Below are 10,560 nucleotides of genomic sequence, written 5' to 3' on the forward strand. Positions count from 1 at the left end.
TGTAAAGACCTGGCAGGAAGTACATGTGCAGTGAACATCATCTCTTTCTCATCAGGCTAAATGTAGTGATAGGGTCGAGCAATCAACCGTAGCTGTTACCCCCCCACTTATGTTCTAATCAACTGCATGTTGCAACCTGCAGGAACAGTGAGCTGCAAGTGTTGATGCTCTTGATCTCTTTACGTGCTTTGTAGAAATGATAAAGGAAGCTTTTGTGGTTGAAACGGAAAGAAAGTTTAATAAGTGTCTAAGACATTGTCAAATCCCACCATGATGCAAAAAAATTCAATTAATAGATTTAAAAAGGTATTTTTTTTGATGAGCCTCAATGACAGACCTTGTTGTGAGAATGAATGTGGTTGAACTCTCATTTCAAACTATCTCTCATTATCTATATACTGCAAATCCTCTCAACAGAACTTTCATCATGAACACGAACAAACATCCTGAACTAATCACCCCAGAGGAAGAAAGGATGGGTGAGTATCTGATTCCTTGTTTTCAGTGTGAAAGTGTACGTGATCAGGCTGCACACATTTCTCCACAGCTGCCACAATCCCGCCTGCTGCACTGCCAGAGTGCGCATGACTTTAGAGCGCTGAAGGTTTATTAGTGTCTGAGTTCATGCAGGCTGCAGCTCATAGCAGACTATACGTTGTCTCTTGCATTCATAAAGGGATTTTAATATGTCAAGTGTTGTTGACTGATAATGAAACAAAAAGTAACACAAAGTCTTTACACGTGTGTTACTTTTTCAGAACATTGCAGTGATGTTGCAGATGTGAAGCCACACGAGGAGGAGGAGGAAGAAAGGGAAGATATCTCGTATGATGAGAATGGAATGCAGGGTGGTGAATGTGTGACCAGCACACGTAGGTGTTCCCACACACAGACACACACACACACACACCCACACATACATACATACACTTAACATCTTTGACTTCTTTCCATTATGCTTTAGTTTGTAGCCATCAGCTCTTGTTCAGTCCTTTAAACATTTGAAAGAAGTGTGAAGACAGTTGTAACAAACGATTAGACTTAATACAAGAAAACACTGATGTTGGGATAATGGAATGACATATATGTTATATTTGTCTGTATCTGTGGGGTTTAAATACCGAAAGGCTGTAGAACTTTCTTCAAGGAGGGCACTTTCATTATTTGTTTTCAGTTTATCATTACAATGAATCAAAAACAGACTTGATGCAGATTTTTTGTTGCCGCAATTAAATATTGTCGACACCAAAGAGATTACACCTGATTGACAAGAGCAAATGTTTGACAAACAGACGTTTGTATTTTATTTATCTACCATTTATCATCTATTTCATTCAACTGATGAGACAGAAGAGGCTTCATGAAAGTCCGGGGTGCCTTTTTTTGTCCTCTTCATTGGTACTAATCTTGACGTTTTTATTTAGTGCAAAGTAATCCAATAATTCTCATAATCTGTAACAGAAGGTCAACCCAAGACTAGTTAATTCATTATTCAACCTTTATTGTACTAGGAATATTCCCAGTTAGATACATCATTTCAAGCAGGGAGTCTTCGCTAAGACAGCAGGTTCACAGTGAAGAACAGACAACAGACTTGCATAAACAAAAATTAGATCAAACAATGAACTTGCAGTGTTAAGCAACAGGATGTGCATCCAGTGGTCAAATATACCTTCATCCCATTATTATAATTTATCAAGCTTATACAGTTATCTAGTTAGTAAGGTGCCTCGGGAGCTCATACCAATATTAGGGAGCCAAAACTTCAAATACTCTGAGAGCAGGTTGGAGGAACGACATGCATAGTTAGTCCATGTGACCGGGAGTTATTAGAGAACTAGAATTAACAAAGGCAGTCTTTCTAGTATCGCCTATTAAAGATAAATGTACCTATGTTCCATTGTGCAGTTGTTTTAGGAAGTCAAATTTTTTTCTCATACAAGCTGCAGTGACATGAGGTTGCATGCATAGATAAAATAGTCCAATTACTGATTAAATAAAACATTGCTTAAATCATAGCTGTTGATTAGAAAGTTATTACATTAGTTCAAACATTCATATAAACCTCACCGAGTGGACGCAAAGAAACCTTTTGCACATTTCTAAATTGTGACCACCTAGCTTCACACATTATATTTTAAGTGTTGAAATGTTTCTTCTTAGCCCTGTGGCCTCAGTCCCTCATTTGACACCTTAAAAAAAAGATCACAGTGTCACACAGACAGCTCTCCTGTTTATTTCTGACTGCCACCCATCTGCCACACTGGGTGCGCTTCCTAAAGCTCTGCTCTGCGTCTGATACGCAGCCTGCGGTTCACTGCTCTCAGACCCTGGACTCTATATCGGGCCTCTCGGAGCTGTGCGTGTGCGCAAGTTTCCATAGCACCTCTCAGCGCTTTCCACAATACAAGGCGCTGCTCTTCAGCTCATCATCATCACCGCCAAGACCACAGTGTGGTTTTTGGATGGAACTGAGTATGCTGGGGTTAGTTCACACTTAGCAAAAGGCTGGGTGAGAGGTCCTACAGACCAGGCCTCAGGACTGTGAGGCAACAACAAGTTGTGGTGATGACAAATTTCAGACAGTTCTGCAGATCCTGCATGGTGAACAAGGAAAAGCTTTCATTTCACAGCAAATGACCTGTTTAGGTTGTTTTCTGTTGATTGATGGAGAAAATTTGTGAGGAGATTAATGTTGGATTTGGGAGATTAGTGAAAACAGTGTCTGTGACGCAATCTGAAAAATCTCTTTTGAAAAGCAGAGAAGGAACTGACGGCGTCTATCTGAGGCTCACGCTGCGCCTCTCTCCTGCCCTGGTTCTAGTTTCTGTGCATTTAGAGGAAATGCCTTCCCCTTATCTTGAGCACACATCTTCTGAATATCTCCGTGACACTGTTGGTCGGCCCAAATTACGCTACCCACACTGTGGAGATGTGCACGTACTATTATCAAACTATCCACTATAAATACAAATGCAGAAGTGGAGTTGTGACAGTGTTCCACGTTCAGGTTGGAGTGGAGTCTTATAGAGCTTCTTAAGTGCCCTTTTTGGAAGTGAGAAAACACATCGCCTGCTGTACTTCTTGTCTCTGTGCTTGCTATCATATTTCAGTCACTTCATCTGCGATTACATCAAATGTTGCTCCGAATTTATTCTCTGCTTCCTCCCTGCTTAGGTGCGATAAAGACCGAGGCAGAGGAGATGGAACACAACGATGAGCAGTACAGAGAGAATGAACAAGAAAGCAAGATTGTGCCGAAAGAGGAAGCAGAGGGGACCAGTGAGGACGGGATGGAGGATGGATTTGATGAAGAGAGGACAGAGGAGGAGGATGACGAGGAGAGAGACGATGATGAAGAGGGAGAAACCCTGAATGAGCCACAGGACCTGTCACTGGTGGACTATTCGCGTTACGACAGCGCCGCCCTGCCAGACGCCCACACAGCAGAATCAGTGGCAGGTGCAGAGGGGGCCTACGTGCCTGGAGCTGCGGCCCCCCGCATCCAAACTGCAGGCAAGCTCAACTGTGACATCTGTGGCCTGTCCTGCGTCAGCATCAACGTCCTGATGGTGCACAAGCGCAGCCACACGGGTAAGCACAGGAACACCTGACCTCAAACATAACAGTTACACAATCATCACTCTGCTGATGCATTGGGAGATAGCAACTTGCATTGACTAGGTCAAGATGTTTGATCGAGTAACTACGATTAGGAACATGTGAGGAGCTTCTTGCATGACGCACATCTCCTAACCAGGGTGTTGTGAAATATCCTCTATTGTTGTTCAAATATAAAGCACAAGCCATAGCTTAGAGATTTGATCACAGAAAAAGAAAGATCACATCAGGGTTTATCTACAGTCATTATGTTGCCCTGAATTATGCAACTTCTGTGTCACTCATGGGCTAATAGCTCATTCATGTTTATGTTCTAAAGTATTAGAATCAAGTGCTTTGAGCAGAAGAAGAAGTTTAACCTGTGCATAGGAAGCAGAAATGGTCCAGTCCATGTACCTGTCAATTTCCAGAAAGATGAAGTATCTACATGTTAGTCCATGTAACTCATAAATGCATTTACCTTATTTGAGCAGTATTGATTTTATTTTATTTTTATTTAAACTGTAACTGGTCTGCTGTCTTTGCTAAATCACCCCACAAAAAAACAGATTCTAATCTTATGAGACTTCTGGTTGAATAAAGCTTCAATAATAAAATAATGCTCTATATTAACAAAAAACTAATTTTACAAAACCACCAAATGTTCCCTTTAAATGTAGTGTGGGACCTTTGACCCATGATGATGCCTCTCGCTGTCTCTCATTCCTTCCATCACACATCAGTATGATAAACAAAGCCAGCCGTAGGACTGGATTGTAATAGTATAACTTTATTTTAAACATGTAGATTTGAATAGAAGAATTATGCCGCCTTCAGATGGAACGTTGCTTTTTGAACATTGGAAGATAAGTGCGCAATATGTTGTGGCATGTTTGAGGTTTGAGTCGTGAGAACTTTGTTTCTTTAGGTTTCTGACTATGAGTGGACATTATTGTTCCCTTTTTAAAGATGACGAATTATTCTGTGTTTCTTGCAGTTAAGTGTTTCATAAGGAGAAAGAAAATAGTTAACAACTTGAGTAAATTCTAAAAAGAACATCGATGTGTTGTTCACAGGTAATGTACAGTCCAACAAATCGACCCAGAACAAAAGAACACTTCACATCCATTTCATGTGCAAAGAAAAGCAATGACTGGATCCAGGGTTGCAAAAAGGCTCATTGTTGATCTAAGTTCATCTACACTACTGAAGAAAGAAAGAAACGGCTAAAAGTTTAATGTTTAGCCAAAATTATAATGCAAAAACAACTTGCATGGATGTATACATGCAGTAAAAGACAGGAGACAACAAGCAATGAGAATCCATACAGAGGACATGACCTAACTTCGCAACAAATCTGACTTCTGTGGTCGACCAGGTGTGCCATTTGAAAATGTGTTTTTTGAGAAGTATATTTATTTGCCACATTTCCTAAGGTCGCTTAACATTCATGAGACAAATTGTTTGTTTCAATAAGAAGCCATCTTTAATAGAGAGTCATCACCCAATCAGATTCCCAACCTGCAAGAGGAAGGCAAAATAAATACACATCAATTCACTTCTGTATATGACAGTCTCATCCATGGAGCTAGAAAAGTAAAACATTCTGCACGGAATGAAATGTTGAGTGTAAGTGTGTGAGTTTAAATGTACAGGACTGTTTTTCATTGTGTGCGTTTCGTTCAGGTGAGAGGCCATTCCACTGCTCTCAGTGCGGGTCCTCATTCACCCAGAAGGGAAACCTGCTTCGCCACATCAAACTGCACTCAGGGGAGAAGCCTTTCAAATGCCCGATGTGCAGCTACGCCTGCCGACGACGAGACGCTCTGAGCGGGCACCTGCGCACACACTCTGGTACCAGCCACTCACACGTGTGAAGCTGATATGCACTGATACTGTATGCACCTGTGTACTGTATCATGCTTGTTGGTTTTTACACCAGTAAATGTTGGTTTCTCAGCACCCTTTACTCTAAACACATGAGGTCTGCTTAGCCTGCATGGCTTTTTCCAGTAACAGCCTGCACTTTCATAAGGTTACACACATCACACAGTACATCTTACTCATTTACTCCTGGAAACGTACTCACTCACTTTCAGTTCACGTGTTTTACCTGCAGACACGCTGTGTGCTCCCTAATATGCACATCATCAGTTTTGTATGAAACCACTTAAGGAGAAAATACTTGTATAAGCATGTTGTGGATGTGTTATCTGTTGCTGATTAACCGAAACTTTTGTTGCAGTGGAGAAGCCCTTCAAGTGCAACCACTGCAGTCGCAGCTACAAGCAACGTAGCTCACTCGATGAGCACAGAGAGAGGTGCCATGTGTACATCCAGAGCAAAGGTCCCGCTGAGAGAGGTGAGCAGGTGGTGCACACTCAGCTTTCTCTTAACACCACATACACGCTTCAACATCTTCGAAACTCACAAAAACTTCACACATGCTCCTGCAACAAACCATTTGTATGTTTGCAGCAGACGCATGAAGCTGTTATTACTAACAGATCCTGTTTTTATAGCCTCATTAAATTAATGAGCTTACGGCTGTTAGCCCATCATTACAGCTAAATAGGTTGTGGCTGCTGTGGTGTGGAGACTCAGCGTTCTGAAGACCGCTTCTCATGTCTGGAGCGGCAAAGGGGAAGCCAAACATTTAGGGCAAATTGTTCAGGCCAGCCACTCACACACACTTACAACCTCAATATCTATAACCTCCCCCCAAAAATGCCTAGACATTCTGACAGGACAGTTGCACTGTTGCAACACAAAGACAATGCTTTGCTTCTGTGGTCACCAAATGTCGTAAGTTTACGCCAAATAGTGCCGTAGTGGTGAGGAAGCACATCCTCATCCTGTGGTCTCCTCTCCTGCGCTGGCAGGGTAAAACAGTGCCAGGAAGTGAGGTCAAAGAAGCTTCTGATCTCAAATTAATATCTTGTTCCTTCCAGTGTAACTCCCCTTCGAGCTGCTGCTATCCTATACATGGTTGTTTTTGACTTCACTTTATATCCTCTAAAGCTTTACATGACAACAGGTCAGTGCTCTCCCTTGACTTATGATTAGTCAAGAGGAGGTCATTAATTTCTCGTTGCACTCACTCTATCGCTCTCTTGCTGTCAAGCAGACGACGGACAGACATCCAGGACTCAGATGGGCACTGAGCGCGCTCTGCTGCTCGACAGGCTCGCAAGCAACGTAGCCAAACGGAAGAGCTCAATGCCACAGAAGTTTACTGGTAAGAGCAAATGAACTCACATAAGCAGGTGGAAGGGAGCCATGCTGTAATTGTAAAGCAGCTTACAGGAATACCTTGTTTGATACAGCAGATTATGATTGACTGTTCACTGACTTTATTTTAAAACGTGTGCAGCTGTTACATACTGCTTTCTTTTTGAAATGTCATTTGCGCTTTTGTTTGTGCATTTATGCTTCTCACTGCAGAATTCATGTTTGGTATATGTTTTCAAGTTGTCTGTCTAAGCTACTGGTTTGTCTGTTTGTCTTTGCTGGCCTTCATCTCTTGCCAAACAGGAATTGAGGGCAGAACACCTCATGTCTCATACCTGCACACACCAGCAAGTGGTCTCCACTGTTCTAAATTCTCTGCCAGATTCGTGTCATAGGTGGGTACTGGTAACCATGCATGGTTAAATAAAAGAGAAAAATGCACTAGAAACTTGACATTTTTAATCACTCACTCTGCATGTTTTTATCCAAAGTCAGATAATGTGCCTGAGTGCTAAATGATGAAAAGAAATCAGTTTCAGAAAATGACTTGATGGGCGTACTCTCAAGATTTGTCTCATATCTCTCTGGTTAAGTCTAACTAACATTGGTTTGTAGTTTCATAATCAAGCTTCAAGCTGCTTGCAAAACTCGAGGGCAAAAAAATGTGTACATCTCTATCAGGTTGACAAATGAAGTGAGATCTTTCAATATGACAACCACAGGGGGAAAAGAGCGACCGCAGAGAGAGAGAGAGAACAGGCGGGAGGCGAGAAACGTGAGCAGGTGCCTCTCTGTCTGAGTTGCAGCTGCAAGAGGCCTGTGTCGTCTGCTTCCTCTGTCCTCTCATGCCTCCAAGCTCAACTGCTCTCTGTGGACTTTTTGAACACTTCTTTAATCCTGTGAACCTGGCATTATCCTGTTCACTGTGCATTTACTTTGTGGTGCCCTCGGGGTGCACATTTTCCTCTTTGCCTCTACTCAATACCAAAGTGAGGACCCCTTTTGAGCCGTGTCTATTAGAAGCTTTTTACATCTGTGAGCAATAACTGCTTTAACTGCTGCTTGCTGCCTGTGGTATGTCTCCGGCTGTGCTGCTGGATGATGCATGTGAAACCTCCTCCTGCTGAGTGCTTATTCTTCTCGTGTTGATGGTCTAGGGGACAACGGTGTTTGCCTGGATCTGAGCTTTAACAGGGAACTGATCCATCACACTGACGTTAAGGAGCCTCCGCCAGGCTCACCGGGGCCTGACACCCACCACCAGCAACAACCCATCCTCACAGGGCCAGACGGTGACCCAGCTGCCTCCCACAGGCCCTACCCAATTTCGTTAGGGCGCAACGACATCAACCCCATTGGACTCACCAATGGGCATAAGATGAGCATGTCGTTCCTGGGCCTCCCTCATGCTGCACAGCCCCCCCTCACCATCGACTCCTTCCACACTGATGGTTCCCAGATGTCGCAGCCTGTCATGTACAGCTTAGGGCACCTGCTGGGTGGAGGGCTGAACCACCAGAACGGCATCCCTCACCCACACGCCCAGCCCATCCCTTTGTCACCGCTTGAGGCACTGCGGGTAGCGCGAGCTGATGGGGAAGCCGGACCCCTGCCCGGAGCAGTGTACCCCTGCGGCCACTGCAGGGTGATCTTCCTGGACTACGTCATGTTCACCATCCACATGGGCTGCCACGGCTTCCGCGATCCGCTCGAGTGCAACGTGTGCGGCCACCGCAGCCGGGACCGTTACGAATTCACCTCCCACATAGCCCGTGGCGAGCACCGCCTAGAACTGAAGTAGTGCTTTCATGCAGACAATCATGCTTACACAAACACATATGCATGAGCACACACACAGGTTTATTCATAAAAGATGCTGATAGTATCAGTAATGAAAGCACGAAGTAGCAGCTATCTCTGTCTGTCTGTCCGTCTAGTGTGTGCATGTTCTGAGTTAATGTGGGTAACAGAGAAATTGAGAGACGTTAGAGAGTGTGACAGATGTCTGAGCGTTATTAGTCATATTGAATTCATCTAAAAAGATGGCCTGTAAAGTGTTAATGCGGGAGTGTTTCTACTTCCTTTTCATACATACTCTTGTACTTGATGACTCCTGCTGTTTATATTATATAGCCATATGCCATATGTATATTCAAATGTTCAACAAAGTAGCAAAAACGAAAGCAATTATTTTGTACTTGATGTTGTTTTTACTTCTATCTGTGTAAAAGTGTAAAAATAAAATACATTTGTTTTCCTTCACAAAACATAAACCCTCGCTCTGCTGAGAGAAGTCTAGCTTCTCTGAAAAAAATCCTATTATCTATAAGGTCACATGTCTCCTTTTAGTTCTGTGGTTTTGAGAAGTGCAGTTCACTGCTTCAAAAGACATCACTTTGCTCTGCACCATGTGATGTTTTCTCTCTCCTGAATATTGTAGCACTAGCACAAGTTAGAAATGGTTCACAGGTTAGCGGAGACGTTTTGTCACACGAAATAGAAGTAAATATAGGACTTAAAAAATACAAATGGACAGAGGCAATGAGGATATAAATGAAAGCTGTGATGAATCTAAGTTAAATGTAAGGGGCTTTTGAACACCCAAAGAATTCTCTGAAAGCTCCTTGTGTGTGATTGTCTCTTAATTCCCGGAATAAGACATTCTGGATTCTGAGGAAATTGAAAAAAAATGGATCAAACGTTCTTTTTACACTAGTGTCCATCTGCTGGAGGACGTGTGGTACTGCAGGACAGTGATGGATTTTCTTTAGTACAGCTCCAGAGCTGTGGATCCCTTGGGGTTAAAAAAGGAGGGTTTAGAACATTAAAACCAAGATGTTTTTAATTGTTTTAGAAGAAACATTTAGAAGAAACTGAATATAAGAAGTGAATGTTGCCACCATTACTTGGTTAGTAAGGTGCATGTGCAATACACAATAACTGTGATATAAATTGAGATGCTAATTTTGCCTAACAATAAAACAGCCTGCCTCTCAGAATGTTAGTAAGTTGTCAATCACAAGGTTGCCCCCGCTTAAGTCCTTCATCTGTTCTTCTACAAAATGAACACAATTTTGTATTGAAGAAGAGTGTGACCTTAAACTCATTATGAAAATGTGTACTGAGGTAACAAATCAAGTGAGAAGTTTATTTTCTCATTTGCTTCCATACAATCTGACATCCTATTGGAACAAGTGGACTCCTAGGCCCCTGCTGGCCATTGGAAAGATTACAGCTTTAAGGCACACAATCTATGAAAATAATCTCAATGAGAAATGAGCAAAAAAGAGATTATTCAGTATCAGTAGTTTCATGCTTCCCACTCAGCTCTCGGCTCACCCGCAGAATGTATATTAATAAGTAGTGTCTGCCAGTAAAAGTCCACATATGGGAATTTATCTGTGTGAGGGTGAAATTTAGGTAAAAACGGTGGGTTTGTGGGATTTTTTGACATGACAAATTTAAGGAAGAAAGCTATTTTTTTCTGAGTGTATCAGGGGAAAGTTTGGTGAATACATAAAAAAGGATTGTGACTCGTCAGTGCGTCGAGCTGTGTGTGCATGTGAACTTGGATGCACTTCGCCCACATGTCAATGCAGGGACTTGGTCACGCCTTGCTGCCTTAAGACCAGAAGAGGGTGTTAGCTTCATCCAGCTGCCACCACACTATCTGTGCGCTCCATCAGACCCAGTTCCCTTTTCTCTCTCTTTTTGGTTTGAAGAGAAGTA

General features: G+C 42.6%; 1 pseudogene; it reads left to right on the plus strand.

The window, feature by feature from the left end:
* Positions 1-9,083, plus strand: part of LOC138604987 (zinc finger protein Aiolos-like) — a 45,049-nt pseudogene extending 35,966 nt beyond the window's left edge.
* The last annotated feature ends 1,477 nt before the right edge of the window (positions 9,084-10,560 follow it).

This window comes from Semicossyphus pulcher, unplaced genomic scaffold (genome assembly GCF_022749685.1).
Source record: "Semicossyphus pulcher isolate SPU_LCO1_2020_fin unplaced genomic scaffold, fSemPul1.0.p SCAF_27, whole genome shotgun sequence".
Taxonomy (NCBI): domain Eukaryota; kingdom Metazoa; phylum Chordata; class Actinopteri; order Labriformes; family Labridae; genus Semicossyphus; species Semicossyphus pulcher.